This window comes from Chrysemys picta, chromosome 11 (genome assembly GCF_011386835.1).
Source record: "Chrysemys picta bellii isolate R12L10 chromosome 11, ASM1138683v2, whole genome shotgun sequence".
NCBI lineage: Eukaryota > Metazoa > Chordata > Testudines > Emydidae > Chrysemys > Chrysemys picta.
The window spans coordinates 24,232,821-24,259,331 of NC_088801.1; the positions used below are offsets into that span (position 1 = coordinate 24,232,821).

Genomic DNA, 26,511 nt, shown 5'->3' on the forward strand with positions numbered 1-26,511 from the left:
CAGCTAACTCACTCATTCCTTTTGTGAAGGCTAGGTATGCTCCGAGAATGCCTATCAGATCAGGTCTTGCAGATGAGATGAGATGAGATGAGCAAGAGAATACCTAGTTTTGAGAAGCACGCTAGGGTACTGAGCAGCTCAGCAGTGTCGGGTCTTTAGAAGTTTTGTGCATGACCACCATCAGAAGACAGGTTCCTAGGGAATTAGGCATCTACAGTGTTAGGCGGCAGCTGAGCAGGGATTTTGAGGATATCAGTGCCTCCTAAATGTTGCATTCAGTGCCTAAAGTGGTAGATAAGCACCTAGGTCCCTTTGTGGATGTAGCCTTAAATGCTTCCCCCCCACACACACACTTTAGTCTGCTGTATGAGTGCATGCAACAGGTTTCAAACTGGCCCTAGGCTAGTAGGACAGGTTTTGGATGGGATTTCATTATAGTAGTTCTAATAATATCTGTGTTACAAGGATGCTTTATGTCTGTGTACATGTAAGTAGTTTTCTGTTAGAAAATATGCCAGTATATGGTGCTTAAAAATGAATAGCATAGTTTCTAGGTTTGGTAACACAAGTAAGGTTTGATATTGTTGCACAATGAAAATGACTTCCTTTGTGAAACTCTTTACAATAGCTTTTAATCATCCCAGTAAGTAGGTGTTTTCATTACATCCCAGAGAAAGTCACATTTGAAAACAATTAATATTCTTTTTTACAATAATATTTTATATCGAAATATGAAGAAATCTACGCAACAGAGAGCTGGTGAGTCATCTCAGCAACAAGCAACCATTATGTCTCAAGATCAGAGGAGGATTGCTAGGTTCTTGAGCTGAGACCACTGCCTAATATGCTGACCAATATTGTCCCATTATTTCCTTGTACTCCTCCATCAGTCTGTATCCATCTGTTGTCTTGACTTAGTTTGTAAGCTCTTAGGGGAAAGAACTGTCTTTTTGTTCTTTATTTGTACAGCACCTAGCACAATGAGGTCTGGCCATGATTGGTGCTCCTAAGCTCTATGGTAATACAATTAACAACTAATAATAAAATGAAAGTTGTGTATCAAAACTCACTTAGTTCCAAATTTCTTTGTGAAAGCAAACTCCAGGCAAAGGTGAAAGGTATGTCTCACAGAGCATTTGGCCAAACATGGAACCCTTTCGTAGCTCCTGGTCACATCTCCACAGGAATTCTCTCTAGCCAAGAGGCTGTACCCCCGCAAATGTTTGTAGGTGACTATTTTGGGCAGGTAGATGTTTACCCCTTCTTTCTTTATGAAGTGATGGGTGTTGAAGGCAGTTGAATCCTCCCCCTATTCTTAGTCTTTAGGAAAAGCTAAAGGAAGTCCCATTGCCTTCCCACTCAGTATGAAGAGTTTTCAAGGGAACAGAGATGGAGTACTTAGTGGTGCACCAGTAGGACCAGGACTTTTTCTTTCCATCTGCTACAGAATGATGAGTGAGAGTGAGTGAGTGTGTGTGTAGAGAAGGGGTTAATCGAGAAAGGAAAGTTGGCCAGCAATTAAAGTGGCCTTTACCAGTGTGTGTTCATAGATTATTGAATATGAGACCACCATGGGCCTCAGCTCTGTAAAATGGACTGAAAGGGCACCTACATTCTTGCCAAGACAGTACAAGACATGGTATATGTTTCACTCAGTGGGAATACACACTTTGCTAGAGCTCAACAAATAATGTACAAATAATAATTTATCTGATGAACACTGCTTTTGTTCTTGCTGGTGAATTGTCCACAAACAGATTGCAAAATTCTTTAATGTATTGGCTTCCCTGCACTCCACATAAGAACACACAAAGTATACAGAAATAGGACTCATACAGTTCTTTCCTTTCTATGGACATGAGCCAAATCCCACTGAAACCACCAGCAAGACTCCAATTGACTTCAGTGTGCTTTGGATCAGGCCTTATGCGTATTCACACTCTGAGTGGGGGCATAGATATGCACATACATACACAGCAATAGGAAGAAAATCCTTTAAGAAAACAGACTGTAACACAAACCCTGTTACAAGTACAAGCCATCCGTCCTGAGACGGAGTCAAAACACATAATACACTCTCGGTTTTGCCCTTGCAAAATATTGCCATATACCCATAATAAACTGTAGCCAATTTATTTTTTTAGAAATGGAATTTAAAGATTACAAAAATGGTTTGCTCAAGTCATCATCATCCCTTTCGACTTCAAGACCATTTGAATTTGATCCTGACCAGACTGACCATAAACTATTCTGTTTGGATAATAGAGGAAATGGAGCAGTTTGTCTTGGGTAACCTTATAATAAACTGCAGCTCAATAGATATGAATTATTACTAAAATAGCAACAAAAAAGCAGCAAGCAACTTTAGGTCAACAGAGGTGAATGAGTGAAACAGTATTTGCAATAGTAACGTTATTTTTATTTTCAGTTAAAATTAGCAAAGTTCATCTACTTTTTTCCATTATCATTTTATTGTATTACTAACATATTAATCATTTAGGTGAGCATGATAACAACATGACCATATAGTCATTCTATGCTCAACGTACTCAAGAAATGTTACTGAAGTTACTGCTACTGAGAACAGCATTAACTGTCACTCCATGGTCTCTTCTCACCTCAACTGGTGAAGTTAGTGTACAGAAACAGGCCACAAGACTCATGTCAGCTCAACCAACTGTACTGGCCATGCTGTCAAAAGTGTGGGAGACCAGAATGGCATACAAATGAGCAAACACTCAGTATGGCTCTCTGGACAGCCATTTAGCTGGCATCATGAATCCCTACCGATTGTTGGGATGCATGTAGTTAATAGCACCCCTTCCAGGCAATTGCTTATCCATCCTACATGGTGGAGAATAAGTGGGGAGAATGCAGCATCATTTCTGAAACCTCAATGAGGCACAATTTTGAAAGCTTTCCTCTTTTATTCCTTATCGCACAATAGAAGACATTACAAACCATTCAGAGTCTTGTCAAGAAAAGAAGAGAGGCTGTGTTACAGGCTGATCCCATGTGCCATGATATAGGGAATTGCAGTCCATCATAAACAGGAGGTATCTATTAAAAAAAATAATTACAGACTCTAAATTACAAAGAGACATCCAGACAACTTGAGTTCCAGTTTTGTTTCCTACGTTTAGCAGGAGCCACACTTGTGCTTGGAATTCTAGAGAGACATCTACTGGCTGAATAACACACTACCAGTAAATATTTATTCCGTGTTTTTACATCATACGGAAATAAAGAAAAACAAGTCACTAAAATCTTGGGAGAAAAAAACTAAATAACTTAATACACTCACTATTTTTTTCTTTTTAAGAAACATGGTGAATTTGCTTTGCTTTCGTTCATTGGATTATATTATTCCTTGTATATTCATGTGATCAACACTTATTCATGAAAATATATATAAATTCTAAAAGTTTTACCGATTTTAACACAAATGATTATTTCTCTGAAAATTCATACTGGAAGTGTACTATGCATTAATTACTTAATTTCAATGACCTAGTCAATGAGGGATACATTTTCAGTCCTTCGGAAACAAGGTTTATTCCAAGAATCTGGATAATAGTCATAATTCACATCATGTTTATCAACACTGAACCTTGCTTTCCAGAACTATATGCTGTTCTTAGAGATTTACTCTAAGTTCTTTAATGACAATCAGTTTAAAAATATCTATTAATGCAATTGGACTTTTTTTCTAATAATAATACCTTTCAGGCAGACAACCATATTGTGTGTTGTGAAGCAGCTATAAGGCTTTCCTGAGGGGCAATAGCCTACAGTCTTCTACAATTCTGTAGAGAAAAAGAGATTATACCAATGAATGATCACTACGCAGAAGAAATTTACTATTCTAAGAGAAAGGTTTTATTATTGTCCTTGCTGGCAAACTGAGCTGTAATTAAAGGTAGTCTATGCTCCTCGTCATTATCTCTTTATCTGAATTGTTAACATTGTACCAGGTTTACTTTCTTGATAAAATAGTGGGATTGGAGCATATCACCATCATCTTGATGGCATTCCAGAATTTTCCTGAATTACAGGAGTGGCTCACTCTTTGAAAACAGATCCCTGAATACAGATGCTAATAGAACAGGAGTACTTGTGGCACCTTAGAGACTAACAAATTTATTAGAGCATTAGCTTTCGTGGACTACAGCCCACTTCTTCGGATGCATACCGAAGAAGTGGGCTGTAGTCCACGAAAGCTTATGCTCTAATAAATTTGTTAGTCTCTAAGGTGCCACAAGTACTCCTGTTCTTTTTGCGGATACAGACTAACACGGCTGCTACTCTGAAACAGATGCTAATGTCTCTTTCAAATTTATATAGAAAAGTGCACCTTATAAATCTGAAGATTAGGGTTAAACAACTGTGGTACTTGTAAAACAGATAGAGCAGTATTCTCAGGATCTGAGATGTTATTTTTCACAATAGATTATTTCATATTAAAGGTTGCCATTGAAATCAAGATATGATATATGGTTTGCTAGAATTTCACCCTCTTCCTTTAATTCATTAGAAATCCCCTTTTTTGACAAGAACTACACACTTATTATACATTATAATTCTGCCTTGAAAAATTATCATAAGAATTTACCAGCCCAGGCACAAAATCATGCCTGCCCCTAACCATGATGATGATAATTATGAAAGAATTAATTGTATTTTATTTCCATGTCCCCCCCCGCAAACAAAAACAAACAAAAACAAAACCCAACCTCGTTTAAGGCAGTTAAATGAGTAGGAGTTTACCAGGCTGGTATAATTGTTATTATCCAGGAAGTTGCTGACGTTATTAAGAATTTATAATTTTTCAGACAAATTTGGGATGGAATTCTGATACCTCCTTATTAATGAGCACCTGCTAGATATGTTCAATGTGTTTTTGGAAGTGTTCTTTATTCCAGGGAAATGGTCTGTTACAGAAACCATCTTCCTGTTAATTTCTGTCTTCGAACTGATTACTCTGGAACAAATGGCTCCATCCAAGGGAAACCTTCTGTTTAAAATGTCAGAAAATTTGTGTAAGTCATACGAGTTCAGCTATCCTGAAGCAATCAGATTCAGACAACAGTAACTTCTCTCAATGATGAAAAAACCTTAAATATGTGTACTTTAAGATTTTTTTCATATATACACCAGTCTGAATTCTTATTTTATTATTATTTTATGCATTCACTAGCTCCAGTAAGTCACCTGAATTGTGAATCTGTGTCATTATTTGTAATTGTACACTCTCAATCATGGGTACTGATACAACTATCACCAATTCTTACAGTTGTGTCCCTAGTTTACTATATTTATTACAATCTTATTACTATTAATAACTTTATTACAGTCTTATCTGGATTCAACCTTTACCCGTTAATCCTCATCCAAGTCCCAATCTCCATAATAGTGGGGGATTTCAATTATCCCCATATTGACTGGGTACATGTCACCTCAGGACGAAATGCAGAGACAAAATTTTCTCGATACTTTAAATGACTGCTTCTTGGAGCAGCTGGTACAGGAACCCACAAGGGGAGAGGCAATTCTTGATTTAGTCCTGAGTGGAGCGCAGGATCTGGTCCAAAAGGTAACTATAACAGGACTGCTTGGAAATAGTGACCATAATAAAACAACAATTAACATTCCTGTGGTGGGAAGAACACCTCAACAGCCCAACACTGTGGCATTTAATTTCAGAAAGGGGAACTATGCAAAAATGAGGAGGTTAGTAAAACAGAAATTAAAAGGTACAGTGACTAGAGTGAAATCTCTGCAAGCTGCATGGACACTTTTCAAAGACACCATAATAGAGACCCAATTTAAATGTATACCTCAAATTAAAAAACACAGTAAAAGAATTATAAAAGAGCCACCGTGGCTTAACAACCATGTAAAAGAAGCAGTGAGAGATAAAAAGGCATCTTTTAAAAAGTGGAAGTCAAATCTTAGTGAGGTAAATAGAAAGGAGCATAAACACTGCCAAATTAAGTGTAAAAATGTAATAAGAAATGCCAAAAAGGAGTTTGAAGAACAGCTAGCCAAAAACTCAAAAGGTAATAACAAAATGTTTTTTAAATAAGTCAGAAGCAGGAAGCCTGCTAAACAACCAGTGGGGCCGTGGGCAATCGAGATGCAAAAGGAGCACTTTAAAGATGACAAAGTCATTGCGGAGAAACTAAATGAATTCTTTGCTTCAGTCTTCACGGCTGAGGATGTTAGGGAGATTCCCAAACCTGAGCCATCCTTTGTAGGTGACAAATCTGAGGAATTGTCACAGATTGAAGTGTCACTAGAGGAGGTTTTGCAATTAATTGATAAACTTAACAGTAACAAGTCACCAGGACCAGATGGCATTCACCCAAGAGTTCTGAAAGAATGTGGTTTGTCCTTTAAATCAGCTTCTGTACCCAATGACTGGAAGATAGCTAATGTAACACCAATATTTTAAAAGGGCTCTAGAGGTCATCCCGGCAATTATAGATCAGTAAGTCTATCATCAGTACCGGGCAAATTAGTTGAAACAATAGTAAAGAATAAAATTGTCAGCAGGGGCGTCTCCAGGCACCAGCGCAGCAAGCACGTGCCTGGGGCGGCAAGCCCCGGGGGGCGGCCTGCCGGTTGCCGTGAGGGCAGCAGTCAGGCTGCCTTCGGCGGCATGCCTGTGGGAGGTCCGCCGGTCCCGCGGTTTCGGCCGCAATTTGGCGGTGGGTACGCCAAAGGCGCGGGACCGGCGGACCTCCCGCAGGCATGTCGCCGAATCCGCGTTACCAGCGGACCTCCCGCAGGCATGCCGCCAAAAGCTGCCTGACTGCTGTGCTTGGGGCGGCAAAATACATAGAGCCGCCCCTGATTGTCAGACACATAGAAGAACATAACTTGTTGGGGAAAAGTCAACATGGTTTCTGTAAAGGGAAATCATGTCTTACTAATCTATTAGAGTTCTTTGAAGGGGTCAACAAACCTGTGGACAAGGGGGATCCAGTGGACATAGGGTACTTAGATTTCCGGAAAGCCTTTGACAAGGTCCCCCACCAAAGGCTCTTATGTAAATTAAGTTGTCATGGGATAAGAGGGAAGATCCTTTCATGGATTGAGAACTGGTTAAAAGACAGGGAACAAAGGGTAGGAATAAATGGTAAATTTTCAGAATGGAGAGGGGTAACTAGTGGTGTTCCCCGAGGGTCAGTCCTAGGACCAATCCTATTCCACTTATTCATAAATGATCTGGAGAAAGAGGTAAACAGTGAGGTGGCAAAGTTTGCAGATGATACTAAACTGCTCAAGATAGTTAAGACCAAAGCAGACTGTGAAGAGCTTCAAAAAGATCTCACAAAACTAAGTGATTGGGCAACAAAATGGCAAATAAAATTTAATGTGGATAAATGTAAAGTAATACACATTGGAAAAAATAACCCCAACTATACATACACTATGATGGGGGCTAATTTAGCTACAACTAATCAGGAAAGAGTTCTTGGAGTCATCGTGGATAGTTCTCTGAAGACGTCCACGCAGTGTGCAGCGGCTGTCAAAAAAGCAAACAAGATGTTAGGAATCATTAAAAAAGGGATAGCGAATAAGACGGAGAATATCATTTTGCCCTTATATAAATCCATGGTACGCCCACATCTTGAATACTGCATACAGATGTGGTCTCCTCATCTCAAAAAAGAAATACTGGCACTAGAAAAAGTTCAGAAAAGGGCAACTAAAATTATTAGGGGCTTGGAACAGGTCCCATATGAGGAGAGATTAAAGAGGCTAGGATTTTTCAGTTTGGAAAAGAGGAGACTAAGGGGGGATATGATAGAGGCATATAAAATCACGAGTGGTATGGAGAAAGTGAATAAGGAAAAGTTATTTACTTGTTCCCATAATATAAGAACTAGGGGGCACCAAATGAAATTAATGGGCAGCAGGTTTAAACCAAATAAAAGGAAGTCCTTCTTCACACAGTGCACAGTCAACCTATGGAACTCCTTGCCTGAGGAGGTCGTGAAGGCTAGGACTATAACAGGGTTTAAAAGAGAACTAGATAAATTCATGGAGGTTAAGTCCATTAATGGCTATTAGCCAGGATGGGTAAGGAATGGTTTCCCTAGCCTCTGTTTGTCAGAGGATGGAGATGGATGGCAGGAGAGAGATCACTTGATCATTGCCTGTTAGGTTCATTCCCTCTGGGGCACCTGGTATTGACCACTGTTGGATCAGATGAAATGGAGACATAAGCTGGGTATCTACTTACTGTAAACAGGGCATCCAATGACATGATAAGGGTTTCATATGCATATTAAACAACACAGGTAACACAATGGCGTTGCTGGCACACCACAGTACGAGCCCCTCACCGCAGATGAGCAACTGCCCATAATTCCTCTCTACACACTGTAGTATTAAAAGGCCTTGATTCACTTCAATGCAACTTTATTCACCCCATTAGGGACCACAGACATGTCAACGTTTCATGGTCAACGGTATCAGAGGCTGGTAACAAACCTAAATGAAACAGCATTGATATATTTTCCTGGTCCACTGATAGGAGGAGAATACTGACTAGTCCCACCAATGTAATTTCTGTCCCATTCCATGTCTTCAACCAGATCAATTAGGGTCAAGGATATTTAAGTCTTCAGATATATCACAGCTGGATCACCAACACCTTCTTAAAAATTAGGGATTTATTAAAGGTGTGTTATTGGTAAGTTTATCTCCTTAAGTGCCCTCGGCATTCTATCTTAACCAGCAATAATAGTTCAAATGACCTTAATGAACCAGGATGGACTGGTAATGGCCCAAAATGCTTCAATACTTCCAGAACCCAACAAACTCACTGGTCAAAACTCAAACAAAGATTGTGTTTGTGTCCTCATGAATTATTCTTTACTCATTTCTGTAGATAGCTCCATCCGACTGATTTTATCTGCACATTAATTTTAAAATTCCTGATAATGAGAAATACATGAATAGTAAAGAATGAATGACCAAAAAATGCAACCCATTCATGAACAATCTATAGGTTATTATTTGTTTCCAAAATTATTAGTAAAACAGTTAAAATAAAGAATACATTTATAAAAAAATATTACCTATTTCACATAAATCACTAACTAAAAAGAAGGCCCAAACTTGTCAGATAATTTATTCACACTGAATAATTCGATCAGCTCTCTTTGTATCTTCGAACTTTTGTTATTCTAAAAATGAACAACAAATAACCGCTATTAAATGAAAGGACTAGTATTCAAATTCTTCCTGCATACTGAATATATTGTCCCAGAAACCTTCTTGGCTTGCCTATTGGTGTTGGATAACACCACATTTTATTAAAGATCTGTGAAGTGTTTCTTGAGATGTTACTTAGCCTATTTTCTGTAGACAGTAAGTTGTACAAAATCTTCTTGGCTTTGTATAGGTGATAACAGGAAACAAGAATAATGAGATAAAACCTCTTCTTTCGGGTTTTTTAATTGAGGAACAAATTATTTCATAGTTTCTCATTAGTTATTCCCATGGATTCTAATGACAAGGTGCCAACTTTCACACTTTAAACAGGTTAATTAATCAGATAGTAATGAAGTTGGGTGATACCTGAGTGTTGGTGTGCCAAATAATCACAGCTCCTAATAATGTGCTTAAATGTCTGTAAACCTGAGAGGATACGTTGAAATTCAGCTCTTCTCAGTACTGCATAAATAAATGCAAGCTAGCTAATAGGCAAACTATTTTTAATGTTGTACTCTGGGTGTCATTATTATTGATGTCACATATATTAGATGTTTATATTTTCTCTTCCTTACTTTTTATGACCTTCAAGGGACGCTGTCAAAATTGGCAGACCTCAGATTTGACCTACTTATTTTCTTGATATCTATTTGCCAAATCCATGAAAATTTGTGAATGTTATTTTTTTTTACAAATATTGCACTTTCAAATTCTTTTTTAATTAAATCAATGCAAGACAAATATACAGAAAGAGCCTAATACTAACAAAATAACATGTAAAACATTTGGCAAAGAAACAAAATTCAGCTTCAAATTTTTCAAGTGATAGTATGAAGAACTGTGATATATCTAGATATAGATATAGATATATTAGCATTAAAATATCATAATAGAGTTCTGTTAAGAATGATGTAAAAGTAACTTTAGTAACCAGGGTGGATGATAGCCAGTTGTGTTGGAAGGTACAATATCAAAATGGCTAAGAATTATTTTTGTATTTGATGTTCCAACATAGATCTGTTTGAGTTATTCATTGCAAATAAATTATCTGACAAATTTAGCCTTTTCCAGTTTCTGAATTGTTCACACACTAATCCTGATTTCTAAGAATATATGTTATTTTAAAATAAATTACTGAAAATTTTATGCAAACAAATGTCAGATTTGTTCACACACTGATCATTTCTACTATTCATTGTTTGCAATGCTTGATTTGTCACTGAAAACACATGGTTAGTGTTTCCACTTCCTTATTGGATAACTGACACCTTTAAAAATGGGAGAATAGCCAAAGGTGAAGACTGAATAAAGAACAAATAAAGCTCTTCAACATACAAATATTGGAACGCTTGGGCTAAAATTTAATGGATTCACAAACATTTTCCTCACCTAACTAGTCAGTGGACATCTCAATACTTGCCAACAGCAAATAACATAACCCCACAGACAATAACACAGCAGACTTCCCACATTTATTTGTATCAGAATTCCTGAATGAGTTTGTATTTTGTTCGACCACCTGTATCCCCAGATTAAATCACAATGAGAAAGAATCTACTCGAACTGAGCTTCAAGGCACCTTACCATCAAATCTATTTAAAAATAAATGAGAAATAATATAAAATATTTAGCATTTTTTTCAGTGACTTTTTTTTAAACACATTCCATTTTCAAGACTATTCAGTGCAGTTACTTTTCTTAGATCCAGATAAAAGCTTTCTGGAAAATCCCAGACTGGGGGAGATGGACTCCTGCAGGAGAAGGCACTAGGTTTGCTTGCTAATCTATTACCCAGTGGCCTTTCTGTTTTCCTTCTGCTGCCTTTTATTTTCTTATTTTGAAACCAATGGGAACTCTAACTGGAATTAATTTTCTTTCCTGGGAGAAAACCTAATATAATCTGAATGGCCACAACTTCAAGAATTGATTGATAAATTCCAAGGAGCCAATAACAGTTTGTTCAGCAATAAAAGAATTGAAGTTCTCAGGACTAGGTGGTCTAAAAAAGATTAAACTTCACTCTGCTGGGGTATCTTAAATGGTGGTTCCACTATTAATGTATCTCAACTCTACATCGCTCACTCTTTTTTATTTTGCACATTACAATTACTGGCCATGATCTTCATTCATGACTTATTGTGGGTGACAGGCCATAATCCTCATTCATGACTGGCTATAAAGAAAAAAAAACACAAAACAAAAGCTCTACATGCTACTTAGAAAGAACATGACATTATGCAGAGTTTATCTCACTCTAAGAGCAATATGGAGATGTAACAAATGCCACAACATAGATGCTTTTAAAGGATTTGTTTTTAAAAGATGCAGCTTCCCTGAGTTGTTGTTGGGGGTGGGGGAGAAAAGGGGATGGAATTGCAAACATGTATATCATTAGTAGAACTGCATCCCACTTATTTTCCTTTGCAAATAAATTACATAAATGGGGTTTGTATTGTTAGCTATACTTCATCCAGAGATTGGGATAATTAGGTTTCAAATACAGAGATGTTTTAAAACACATTTAATTTAGCAAAATTGGTAAGGAAGCCACTGCAATTAAAAATAAAGGACAAAAGTTTCCTCTGCCTTTCTGGGTAATTCAGGGTGAATTTAGACTGTGGCATTAGAAGTACAAAAGGTAACTAAAAATGCCATTAAATGAAATGTTCCAAGTCCAAGCAATTTCCTTCTTAACAGAAAGTAAAATGCAAACAGAGATTACTAAAACCCTGCTGTGTTTAATTTAAGTGTATGTAAGCCTTTTACTCACAGTTATTTTGTCTGGAGATAATCATGTAGATCCTCAGTGGTCAGAGCTGTGAAGCGTGTGTTGTCAAAAGTTGCTCACTCTTTGATTCCACCTCGCTTCTGTCAGCCATGGTTCACATCATGCAAGCTCAACTCATTCATCTTCTGACAGGGTGGGATTCTCCCATTTCTGTCTCCATCAATTTGTTTCTGTCGTGTCTAGATTGCTTGCAGAAATACTGAAAAGTGTGTGTGTGCTGTGTGTGTAAATTATTATTATATATATAGCAAAGTATAGCATACTGTAAGCACTGAGCATATTATCTCTTGCAATGTTGCATCAGCAGACTTTTGTAGATTTTTAAGCTAAAAGGAAAATTCAACATCTACTGCAGAATCATTATTATATAGAAATGAAAGAGTTAGAGATGCATTAGATACAGATAGCTAAATAGGGAGAGAGATTGTATTCTGAAGAGGTATTAGGTGGACAACTAAGGAGCTATTACAAAGGGCAATAAATTAGGGGCTCACTCCTACAGTACTGTCTTTACTAAAAGCACTGAAGTCAATAGGGAGTTTTGCCTGAGTAAGGAATGAAAGATATGAGGTTTATTTGTTACAGAACTATTTTATATTGACATTATACGTTAGTACCTTATATTGGCGCTGAAAGTGCTCTCTGAGAAGTGAAGTGTCTTTCATCATCAACTGATGAAAATTTGTTGATTCATAACGAAATGTTAGGGCTCAGATACCTCATTTAAAAACTCTCATTATTGCTTCCTTTAAGGGGAGCAATTTAATATTAAATATAATATGTCTTGTATTTAATACAAGGCAGCCAAAGTTTAATGAATGCCAATATGAAAAGGTATGAATTTTCATTTAAGAAATACGGAATAATAATGTCAGTCAGGAAAATGGTGATGCATCAAAGCTGACATACTACCCAACTGGTAATGGCAAAATTATCTTTCCAAGAGTTAAGAAATCAGAACAAAGCAAAATGAACCCAGGAGATTTATTTCCAACTTGAAACACAGGCAAAATCTATTTCCAGCATCCATGTGCCCAGTATGTCACCATCACAAACAGTATTGTGCCTGAAAAGACAAATATAGAAAAATACAGGAAAAGATCCCTGTAGGTGGATGGCCAATCACATTGTCATTGAAAAAGCACTAGTCAGAGTCCACCATATCCCTGAGAGCTCACCATTTTCTTTTCGGCTGTGCCAGTTTTGATAGTATAGTAATTTATCTTCACCATATGCTAATGGTAACCATGTAAAGATTTTAAAGACTGGTTGGAGCAAAAAATAACTTTTGGTTCAGAGCTGGTAGTGGATTTCCAGATTACTGGAGGTACAGTACATTAGATCTGAAAGTGGTCCAGGGAAATATTTTGCGAACATTATGAAATTTGCATTCTACGTAATATTTTCCTTGCATATCTAGCTGCAGAGAGACAGAATGCTTTACCACCACAACGATGCCCAAGTTATACAGCAGCTATACTTGGAGTGAACAACATAAAATACCAAATGAAGTCCACTGAAATCATACGTTATTACTATTTTCTGTATTTATTTCTAGTAGCACCAATAACATACTAGGTACTTTTCAAACTGAAGAGAAATCACATTTCATGCGCTCCAGAGAGCTCACTCTAAAGACAGATGGGCAGAGACTACAGGGAAAGAGTACAATATATCACTAGATTGATCAACAGGGTTATTAGCTGTGTCACACTAACATCAGGTTATGTTTACCCAGGATGGTGGGATGAGATTGTGTGTGCATTTGGGAGTTTAGGATGATATTTACTGTGTTTCCAGTTTCTCTTCAAACATGAAATTATCAGTTAGTTAATTTGCTATAGGTACCATGGAAAAAGTGGGCCTTCAAGAGGGACTTGAACATAGAGATGGTGACAGTCATGACGATGAGCTCAGGAAGGATGTTCCATGCATGGAAGCTGGCATAGATGGTGACAAGAAGCTTGAACTTGATGCCCTGGAAAAGGGGAAGCCAGTGGAGGATTCATGGAGCCGTGAAATTGACAAGAGAGCCAACAGCCGATGTAAATAACCCTAACTACACTGATATAAGCGCTACGCCTTTCATGGAGATGGAGTTATTATGTTGATATAGAAGGGCACTTACATTGGTGGGACAAGGCAGTGGTGTGTACACTGACATAATTAGATTGATGTAAGATGCCTTATGTTGACCTAACTGTGTAGTGTAGTCCATGCCTAAGTCACTCCTAATTTATTCAAGTGGGATAAATCCTCACTGGGACCCTGACCAGAGCCTGTTCAGGGATGCAAGAAGGAGAGGGAAGACACCTTGCATCAATGAAAAGGCCAGTCAAAATGTATAGATTCAGACTCATAGACTTTAAAGTCAGAAGGGAAATTTGGCCTTTTGAATGATTAATAACTATGCAGAAAGGCGTAAACTAATCCTATCTGGGGTCAGGGAGAATTCCACTCCCTCTGCCCACCACCCTTTTCAATTACTGGACAATCAGATGGTTCATTAGTAAGGTTTATACTCCCTCCTGAAACAGGCATTGTTGGCTACTGTATGAGCCAGAATATCAGACTGAATGGACCATTGGTTGGCTATTCTTAGCTCTTTGTACAGTACAGTATCTCCATAGGAAGCCAGGCAATTTGCAAATAAGCAGAAACAAAAGGCCAAGGACAGCAAAAAAAGGAGACTTCTAATATTAAGCTCTAAAACCAGAAGGTACTATCCAGTCACTAGTTATCATTAACAGGAAATGAAGAAGAGGAAATGAGGGTAGTGAGAACTTGCCTACATCGTCATATTTTGTTACTTTTGTGGTGGTAGCCAGTGGTGACAGGTGACTTCCCCAAATCCATTTTCTTTAATAAACCTCATTATTAAAATGCAAGTTTCAGCTGTCTGTAGATGTTATGGTTTATAATGTAGGAACGGGAGAGCTACCTCATGAAACTTAAAACCCTCTCATTCCATAGAGTTTTAGATACAATTTTGACTGCAATAAGAGATTGGGTTGCTTAAAGATGATAGCATGATATGCTCCAAAATATAAAATAGGGAAGATGTTGAATTATTATATGTGAGGAAGGGCTGTTATAAGTTTTTTTATCTAAAACATTTTTGATGGAAAAATGGGGTTTTGACTAAGTGAATATTCTTGCAAAGAGTCTACTTTCTGTGTAAAATTTCAATTTTTCATTGAAAACCCAAACACCCCAAAATCAAACTATTTCAATTAGGATATTCCACTGCAGTGTCTCTTCAGAACTGTAGAATTTCCATGATGCACTATAACCATAAGTTTCTGATGATGAACCACCCTCCCTCTCTAAGAGGGGAGTCTATGGTACATCACAACAGATGCAGTCCGACCATGGAATTGATAATATCTTATCCTCATCATGACATAATGATATCAAAGACATAGTTCTAGAAAAGCTGCTTTGGTCATGCAAAGAGAGCAGAGAAGAAAGAAGTCAGAGATAATGGACTGACAGTGAAAATATCTGAGGGACTTTGGTTTCTCCAAGTTGCAATAGATGCCAAACTGACCCCTGGCCAATCTGAAGATTAGGAAACCAGAAATACAGAGTAACGTCACTTCTGCCCATCTCATAGCCTTCCCTGCCCCACTCCCTTCCTTCCCAACACACACTTCAGCTGTGGGCCTAACTCTGCAAATTTTATGTGGTTCAGATTTTTTGTGCGTGTGTATGTGTAAACCAATTTTGGATAATTTTATTTATTTTTAATAACATTGCTCAATTAATAGTTTTATGTGCTATTTACTATGCTAAATTACATGTTTGCATTTTATTTACCTGAAAATTTGATTAATGAAAAGCTTTATTTACTGGTCCTTCTAAAGATATTTTATCTAGGGTGCAAATAATACAAAAAACATTCCGGACCTTTGTAACTCTAACTAAAGTCAAGCAAGAAAATTACCTAACGGATGGCATCTGCTTCTTGATTTGTAGATGGCTATAGGACTAAGATCTTTCTTTCAGTTGTACAAAATTGCAATGATCTTGTACTTTTGCGTCTGCTGAAACAGATTGCTACTTATATCACTAAATACACTATTCTAAGGATATGGAAGGTATCAAATCATCATGTGGAATAGGCCCATTTTCTTTTTAAGGTCCTAACTTCTGAAGGCTGTTAACTGAACCTGCTAGACTCTGAATCTGTTTCTGTTTTTAGGTGTTATCTGAAGTCTTTTTATAAAATCTTTTAAATCTAGATCTATTTATTGGTTTTCAGGTTTTTGATATATATCCTTTTTTAGTAAGATTAATGTAAAGTGCTTTGGGATGTGTCTACATGAAAGGTGCTATATAAAATAAATGTTTCTGTTGTACTCCGACAACTTAAGCCACCAACCAAGACCAGATGACTTCAAAAGACTTCTTCAGTCTTCTGTATGAAAATAATCAAAAACTTGTTCATTTTAATGCTGTGAAGTTATGTATGTAGAATGTATGTTAACCATTTAAAAAAGAGAAATAGATTAGTTCAGGAAGCTACAAATTTATAAGTTCAACAGCATTACTTATAAATGGCAACCTATGAGCCAGATTCTTAATGGAGTTGCATCAATTTACATCAGTTGAGGATCTAATGTATGTATTACAGAAAAACAATTAGAATGGATTGAAGGGGAAAGATCTTGTCTAATCCACATTGCAGAAGACCTTGATTCTGGAAATCTCTCAGGTTTCTTGTTCCAGCTGGTAGGATCAGGCTTCTCTTTGGGGCCCTAGGGCAAGACCCTGAGGTGGTGTAGCTTCATTGAAGTTAATGGAGGATCTGGTCCAAAATGTTTAAAAATAGTGAGTTAGGCATGGGCCACTCACCATAGGAGTGAGTTTTGTGAGATAATTCAAAGAAATGTACCTATGCTAATCTCAAAGGATCTTAAGGGCTATAATTTGTCTGAACTGAAGAAAGGGTGAGTGACCGCATTATCTTCTACTGACCATGTTGCCCTGAGATGGATGTTGTACTAAGAGAACCCACAATCACACATCTTCGGGAAATACAAATCTCAAGAAAAGAAAAAGAAAAGAAAAGAAACCAAATACAAATAAGAAATCTCCTTCTCAGGGCAAAGGAAATCTGTCTCAGCAACACCACTTTTCAAATGGATAAAAGCCTTTCTCAGAGCTGAAGCCAAATCAGTGGCACCAGTTTTAACAAAGAAAGAAACCTTACTTAGGGCGAAGAGACAGCAGGAGTGGTAGGAGTACCAGCTGGAACAGAGATGCACATCAAAGATAGTAAAGCCCTATGGCTGAAGAAATTACATGGATACTACAAACTAATAATTTTAAATATTAAAAATCCCTTTCAGCCTAAAGAAAAGATCCATGTTTTAAGCAGTCAGCCCAAGGTTAGCAAGCACTGAGTGAATACAGTCCCTCAGAACAGGGGACCTTTACTTTGAAGCCTCCTAGGTAACAAAGTGAGTTGGTTAATCCCTACTGGTTTAAAGACACAGCTTGTTATAATTCCCCCCCCCTGTGCTTTTTGGTTTGTGTTAAAATATATTTGTTAGTATTGGTTTCACCTACAGTAAAGTTGCACAAAATGTTCTGTTTTAGAACAGGGAGGCATACACGTCTGTGCTTCATTCCACATTTATACAACAGCTTGCATTTCAGCATGATTCTAGCTTTCCCCCATGCCCTAAACATTAGGATCTATAGAGTTAAATTTAAAGTCTAATTTTCTTTACTAGCAAAATGTATCTCATTTGCTATCAGTCCATGCAGTATATGTTTTGTCAACTTGGTGATTCAAGGAGAAAGTCAGGCTCTCTTTGTTATCAGATTTACAATGGCTTCTTAAAAAGACAGCTTGTGTATACCTCCTGCCTCTCTAGAATACTTGCTTGCTTGGTTCCTAACAATGGCTCATTAAATTCAGTCAAACTAGTATGAAACTTACCTTCAAACAGTTTCACTTGCTGAACCCCATTCTCAAAGGATTTTCTAATCTGCAATTTTTATTTTAGACTTTAACCAGGAAAATTTGAGATAAAATAGAACATAGCACTTTCTGAAAAAAACTTGATGATACCATTTCAGAAACAGAATAGATCTATGTCACTCATATTTTGAAGACAATCACACTTGTAATATTTATTTATAAAGCCGAGCATTTGCTATTGGTTTTGACTGTAATTAAACTGCATCTTGAAAGAGCATTCTGTAGATTCTAGTAAACATTCATTTTTTCCATCACAGGGAAGTCCATTATTTTGCAGATCTGAACAAGGAAGTTCAAATCTTACATATCTCATAATTGGCAACCATAGTGTATTTAAACCATGTGCTGAGACTTTTTTTTTCTTTCCCCAGAAGCTCAAACTTAGCTTGAGAGTCAGCAGCACAAGGACAAAATTTCCACCCTTCTTGTTTGAATCAGGATAATTCTGATTTGATAAACTGTTATGTGTCTCTTGTTATAGCCTTCCCCCACATTCCCTCACCCTCTCTGTTACACAATATATTGCCCAACTTTCTAACGATGTCAAAATATTGGTAGTTTTTTTTTTTTATAAGAACAAACAACAAGGAAAAAAACAAAAAGATTTATATGAAAGCCCAAAACACATTTCTAACTGTTTAGATTTTGTAAGTAAAAGGAGGGGGTATTTATACCTGCTATAGTCTTTGGGGGGAAAAATCATATTTAATCTTATATTGGTTATTTACTGGTTATTTACCTTTAGACTATCAGATGACTAAATAAGGCATCTTAATTAAATCTCAAAAATGAGGCTGTACAGGACATTGTCTCTTACGTTAGCTTTTGTTTATAGTCTGACTTTGGAATCTGTGTGCAAAGCTGAACATGTAAATGTCACTGCACAGCTAAATACTTCCAAGTAACCCTAATGGCGGTAGTTGTCCTGCCACTGGGAAGAGTTCACCAGTGCTTTCAAGACAGCAGTCATGTGAACAGCACATCACTGCACTAATATAAGGTTTATATCCCATGGGTAACTCAGACCACACGTGTAGCATAGCAAAAGTGCCATCTGGAAGTAATTCCCTGTTATTACTTCTTATCAGGACTGCTGAGGGGTTTTTATTTATCAAGTATAAATGAATCATAGGGAAAACTGATGTATGATCATTAAACTATGAAAACTTATTAGGCTATCCTTTTACTGCTCAAAATAGAAGTCTAATAGAGGTAGGTTAGATCATGCTAACCTACAGCATGAATGTGACATGCAAAAGAAGAAATAGACTGAAATATGTCTGAGTTATACCAGGAAATTACATATTCTTCTTAAAGTAAAATAAACACTTGACAAAGCTGTTAATCATCCCTAGTGGAAAGGATTTACAGATTCAATATTAAGATGATGAGCTTCCCACTGGTCTTAGAAGCACTGTAGTCAAATGAATCCATTTTCCTCTGAAATCATTTAGATAAAAATTACATTGACATTGAAGAATATGAATGGTTTGAATGTTAAAATGTCACTTTAAAAATGCATTGTCTCTCCAGTGGGTTCCTAATAGTCCTAAGTTAATATTTAGTATATTTTGAATGAAAATTTCAAAGTCAATATCTTATATGTAAGTATATATATTTATAATGTACTCACTGTATAGACCCACCTACATGTATGTGTATCTAGACAAACTATATGTTTTATACACAAGCCCACACCCACACACTTCAAAAATAAATACACTGTGCAACTGTATTTCCACATATTTTCACACACTGTTTTTGAATTTTATATATTTATAGACAAATATTTTGCATCAAACCACACAGGAGATCTCGTACACAAAAAAATTAAATGTTCCCACACCAGAGAGTAGAAGAAGAAAGAATACATATTTATCTTGATTAAGATGATTTCATAAAAGCTCTTGACAATTAGATTTTTTCAGTAATTTGAAACAATCCTTTATTGAGAACATATTTGGAAATTTACCTGCAGTTAAATTGTAGCTGGAGATGCCAATAAAAACAAACAATTTTTAGAAGTTACCCATTCAAAGAGAGAGAAAGAGAAAGAGAATGAGTGAGAGAGATTATGGAATTTAATGATTAAGAATGTGTGCAGTGCAGTATAAGTACATTTGTTTCCTTGGAAACAAACTAGTACTGTTGCACTGAAGAAATTTGTAAGCATTAAAAAATTCTGTAATCAGGCCCCAGGAGAACATATTAAAAAATTTAAAAGGGATAAATATTTGACATTCCTGCCCATTTTCTGACTGTACTTGTTGATGAGGCCTGCTGTCAATGGGTGGTGTTTCTAATGTTGGAGAAATTGATATGATATGTGAACCTTCACTGCCAAGAACACACTTCTAAATGGCTAATCCATGTGGTAGGATCAACAACCCTGGCATAATACTGAAAGATTTAGATCACTTAAGTACCAAGTACATGGCAAATGCAACTGAAAGTAGACTAACAAGCCTGCAATAAAGATCCAAAGGAGGGACTATTGAGAAAGGGCTCTAAAGACTCAGCCCATCTTCTTGTTGCTTTCAGAGAGCAGCAGATTTGGTATGGCGAGAAGAGACAATAACAATGCTGCTGTATCATGTCAAATCTATGGCTCATCAGCGTTCTTCAACTCAACTGGTTCAGAAAAACAACACAGTTGCAGCCCCTGAACCATCACCCACTTTTAGAACCAAACCTCTCTCAGTCTTTTTCACTTCATTTTTTCTGGCACGAAGCAGAACCAGAAGTGCTAAAATATATAATTTTTTAAAAGCCGGATTTCTATCTGCAAGCTGCAGCACAGATACTAGGAACCTCCTACTAAAACTTGTTCTGGTGAGACTTCCTGTCCAGTTTTGCAGACTCAAGAGGCGTGGTTAGCTTGGATGAGAATTTGAACTCTGGGGTGGCCTTTCCAAACAGAATCCCATTCTGGTCCCCTCCCCTTAAGCTAGCATACAGAGCTAAATACAATATTGTCAACCCTACTATTCAGTATAGTAGTAACATGGATTCATTTCATATTAATTATGATATTTTGGATTGGGTGGAGTTGCTGCATGTTTATTTCCAAATAAATACAGCCCAAATAACTAGTAGTAGCAATAATGTATGTCACACAGAAAAGGTTAAGACATCTCAGGATGATCATGAAATAAACTTGTGAAATCTTACCAAAAACAGGGGAAACCACACAGAGCATGGAGAATAATAGCAGATCTAAAAATATCAATGCAATGAGACTAAATGAAGTCCTAAAAGTTCATTCCCATCAGAAAAGTGATTGTAAGGGGGTGGTATATAAGGTTTTATAGTTATGAAAAAATAAAAATTGCCAAAAATGAATGAGGCAATCCTTCCCAATGGAAAAAACTCAAGAACATGGAAAGACATATAGAATAGGAGTGCAGAGGAGAGAAAGGGATTTTAGGTACAAGTGTTTCACATAAATGGGAGACAAGTCATAAAATTAGCTTCCAGCTACAGGCATAAAAGTATAAGGGAGCATCCATGTGTTGAGAAAGGAATATAGGAGTATGTTACTGAGGAAGAAAATGAGCAAATTCCCGTCCTGTACTTCACTGAAACTTCAAGTTATTCCCTTAACCTTATAACTTCAAGTCAATGGTATCACATCAGTCATGAATTTGGCCCTATTGCTTTAGAGATCCTAAAGAGATTCCTTTCACCCACTTGAGCTTGATCTGGTACCACTGAAGTCAATGAGGGTTTTGCAGTTGATTTCAATGGGAGCAGAACTAAACTATGTGGTTAGAGTTGGAGACTCTGCAAAGGTGAAATCTACCCTTGCAATTAGGATGAGTAAACAAAGCTGTTACCCAGCCTACTCTGTGAAGGCCATTCTCAAGCCTGTGGGGTCCATGTTGGTTGTGTGAGATGTTGGGGACACAAACTCAATGTTATACACTGATATTTTTCTATTACATCCATCCTGATACATTATGCTTAAAATGCTTATTGAAATGGCTGGAACCAGATCAAGATGACAAGGTCATGGCTGGTCAAAAGCTCTCCTACTGGAATAAGTTGCTAAAAATATTGCAGTAGCTAAACATATCTCTTCTTTTGCTCCTGTAAGTAAGAGGAAATAAGAAAATTTTCTAACTACATACAGTAGTTAGAAAATGCCTAAAGTAATCTCAATGGAATGCCACCCATCTGCCCCCAAAAGGGTCCAGTTCACTTGTTACCTGTATCTCCCTATCACTTTACACTGTCTCTGCTGCCCGGCACAAAAGGACTGTAAAGCCAGCAGATCATAGAATCATAGAATATTAGGGTTGGAAGAGACCTCAGGAGGTCATTTAGTCTGACCCCCTGCTCAAAGCAGGACCAACACCAACTAAATCGTCATAGCCAGGGCTTTGTCAAGCCGCACCTTAAAAACCTCTAAGGATGGAGATTCCAACACCTCCCTAGGTAACCCATTCTAGTGCTTCACCCCTTCCTAGTGAAACAGTGTTTTCTAATATATCCAACCTAGATCTCCCCCACTGCAACTTGAGACTATTGCTTCTTGTTCTGTCATCTGCCACCACTGAAAACAGCCTAGCTCCATCCTCTTTGTAACCCCCCTTCAGGTAGTTGAAGGCTGCTATCAAATCCCCCCTTACTCTTCTGCAGACTAAACAAGCCCAATTCAGCCTCTCCTCGTAAGTCATGTGCCCCAGCCCCCTAATCATTTTTGTTGTCCTCCGCTGGACTCTCCCCAATTTGTCCACATCCCTTCTGTAGTGGGGAGACCAAAACTGGATGCAATACTCCAGGTGTGGCCTCACCAGTGCCGAATAGAGGGGAATAATCACTTCCCTCGATCTGTTGGCAATGCTCCTATAATACAGCCCAATATGCCTTTGGCCTTCTTGGCAACAAGGGCACACTGTTAACTCATATCCAGCTTCTCGTCCACTGTAATCCCCAAGTCCTTTTCTGCAGAACTGCTGCTTAGCCAGTCAGTCCCCAGCCTGCAGCGGTGCATGGGATTCTTCCTTTCTAAGTGCAGGACTCTGCACTTGTCCTTGTTGAACCTCATCAGATTTCTTTTGGCCCAATCCTCCAATTTGTCTAGGTCACTTTGGACCCTATCCCTCCCCTCCAGCGTATCTACCTCTCTCCCCAGTTAGTGTCATTTGTGATCACAAGTGTAAAGAGACTCCTGCGCCCCCCCAGTACAGGTAATGTTGTTTTAGGGATCGGGGCACGGCATGAGTACTAAGGTGCTTTGCTATTCCCTATTGCAACAGTGGTCCCTTTGGGCCATGGGCTGCCAGGAGCAATTTTTTTTCCCTTTAGAAGTTAGTGGAACCATGAGGCTGCTCTAACCTCCGCCAAATGGCCCCCAGTAGACCCCTGAAATAGAGATAGCACAAAAGTAGTATAAAGCTTTCTTTCTCCTCCAGGTCCTTGAGTGTTGTGCTGAGAGGTTGGGTGTAACCATGAATTAGGTAGCAAATTCCCCTCCCCACCATCTCACTCCTTTAAAAATTCTGTCTTTTATCTCCTTTGTCCTCTTCCCTATAACTTTGTACCATTCTCTTTATTATACCATATATCACCTTTTGTTTTTTATCCAACAGTTTAGAGTCTCATGCATGCGTCTCCCATACATGAAAATCCCACTGATATCAATGCATGCTCCATACAGATAAAGACATGTATATTGTCCTTAATTCCTTATGACTTTATATGGTTTTTCACTTTTCCTCACTTCAGTGCTTCTTCTCCTTGAAACTTTTTCTTTCCTACCACCCCTGCTGTATGTTGTCTGTCTACAAGATTCCTCTCCTCTCTTCAGGGTAAATTTGCGACTGGAACATCTGACTCCTGTGTAGCGTGCATGTCTATGGGAAAAGTTAAACGGAGCCAGCTCTAGGGAAAGCTTTTCCTGTGGATCTCTGCAGGAACCCAGGAGTAATTCTCCTTTGATACTATTTTTTTTAAAGAATCTACATGTCTGTATGTGTGTGTTGGAAAGTTTGTTGCAATATGACCATGTGTTAATAATACATCAAAGTCCAGATTTAAAATATTTTAAAAAACATGAAAAAAAATGGGCTGTTTATAAAGCTAATGAAGAAAATATATTTAAGAAAGTAAATTCTTTGACAATGTGGGTAATTTCCTGAAATCAGAGCTCATCTTGTAACAAATCCATATTCTGTAAACAACAGACACAAGCAAAACATAAATCTCACACATACTGTATCTTCTCTATCCTGGCAATAAGATTTTTTGGATCACAGCAATGGAGACAGTGGGTTACAGAAAGAATAAAGGCCTGCTCCAATACCCACTGAAAGCAATGGAAGTTGACATGGACTTCAATGAATATTGGATCAGGCTCCAACACCACAAAACACTTAAAACAGGAGCTGCAGTGAGCTTTTTACCAGACAGACAAAAGGTTGTCTATGAACTCCTGCTGGTTATTAAATACAAGAGCCTGTGCTTTTAAATTCCATATAATTAAGACATTCATACCAAGAAAGTTGTGTATCAGTGTGATTACAGTTATATGAAAATAAATTTGTGAAATTTCTATTTAAAAAAGCCTCACAAATTTTGCACATTTACTTTATGTGCAGCACAAAGGGCCACCAAATTTAGTCGATGTTCTCAAACTTACAATCTAAGCTCTCAATTCTTCAAAAATATCCACTTGTGCTGAACTTTAAAAAGCTGCTTTGCCTCACTGACTTTATTTGATTTTGATTGTCAATTTGAGAACATATACTAAAATTAGGAGAAACTTTGTACTGCATATATAGTATTTTTTCAAAATTCGTTGGGCTTTCAACTTTTTTTTTTTTGAAGTTCTGTTAAAAACTTTTTCTAATCAGAAGACATGTTTTATTATTACAGGCAGAGATAACATTGAAGAAAGTGTAGGATAATGCCTTGGGCTTAATTTAAGACTAATGTAACACAACGGTAGCTATATGGTTGTTTTACCAGCTTTTCTTATAAAGAATTTCTTTTCCAACATTTACCCTTCAGGCTCAAAAATGGGTTTATTTAATTTTAGACATGTGCCAATAACCCGACTACCTCCAAAAACTGGCCATTCCTTTCCCCAATTTCATTTAGCTTGGAGAGCACATAATGACTTCCATCTTCTAGGCCCAATCCTAAACCTACTGACATCAATAGAAAGACTCCTGATGATGTACAGTGGGTTTCGGATCAGACCTCTTAATCCGTGTAGCAATTTGAACAGAAGTTTAAGAAGAGGGAGGCACAGTTTTCTGTAAAAACAAGGAGTACTTGTGGCACCTTAGAGACTAACACATTTATTTGGGCATAAGCTTTCGTGTGCTAAAACCCACTTCATCAGATGCATGGAGTGGAAAATACAGTGGGAAGATATATATACACAGTACATGAAAAGATGGGAGTTGCCTTACCAAGTGGGGGGTCAGTTCTAACGAGACAACTTTAATTGAATTGTCTCGTTAGAACTGCCCCCCCCAACTTGGTAAGGCAACTCCCATCTTTTCATGCACTGTGTATATATATCTTCCCACTGTATTTTCCACTCCATGCATCTGATGAAGTAGGTTTTAGCCCACGAAAGCTTATGCCCAAATAAATGTGTTAGTCTCTAAGGTACCACAAGTACTCCTTGGTGTTTTTGCTGATACAGACTAACATGGCTACCACTCTGAAACCAGTCACCATGCAAGGCACAGTTTTCTGTCTAATTCTACTGTGCTCCTTTTTGGAGTCATTTGGTCATAAGAGTTGTTTTTCCTATATGGCTAGCAGGGAGATTGACATCATCATAGGTAAAAAAGATTATGCTCCTTTTTAAATAAATAGGTGCGGAAGGTTTCTCTGTGTCCCACTGTTCATACATACTAGTAATCTACTTGCATAACCCCCCCCCTTCAAATTTCAAGAGATATAAATTGCACACAGAAACATGCAGTGATGTGGCTTTTAGTGGGAAACTATTTCTCCTTGAGTTGAAGAAGTGGACAGCTACATGCTCATTTTATTCATAGGGAAATAGCTTTTAATTATATATATCTATAAAACAGCTAGCATTGGTTTCTTAACAGATTTCTAGCATGTAAAAGTGTAAATTAGAATTCAGCACAACCCTGGTGCTGGGGAAACGTGTAGGGGTAGATGTGTGCAGTGCAGAGGTTCATGAAAACCTACCAAAATTTTTTGATTTTTTTTAAAATGAGAGCTATGTACTATTCAGTATTCCCAAAAGTGCACCCAGTAATTTAATGGGAGATGCATGGCTAAAATCCCACACTCTAATCTGCGTCTATATCAATTTCAATCTTCACTTTACATGTAAATAACCCTACATCAGAAGTTGTTTAAAAGTCTGTGTATCGCTTATTTTAATGAACCAAATGACAGTTAACCTGCTGCTTTTAATTGGTATTGAAAAAGATCCAGAGCAGATGGTGATGTCCAGGAATTTATAATAATAATAGCTGTATAATTTCTTTTTGTTTGTGTTTTTTAA

At 37.5% G+C, this 26,511-nt stretch overlaps 1 long non-coding RNA gene across 1 annotated transcript; it reads right to left on the reverse strand.

The window, feature by feature from the left end:
• Nucleotides 1-606: 606 nt before the first annotated feature.
• On the reverse strand, nucleotides 607-13,049 carry LOC122174725 (uncharacterized). The gene is made up of 4 exons (XR_006176932.2): nucleotides 11,999-13,049; nucleotides 7,435-7,531; nucleotides 3,723-3,806; nucleotides 607-3,060 (listed from the first exon to the last, which is right to left on the reverse strand). It is a non-coding gene; the product is annotated as an uncharacterized LOC122174725 (long non-coding RNA).
• Between the last annotated feature and the right edge of the window lie 13,462 nt (nucleotides 13,050-26,511).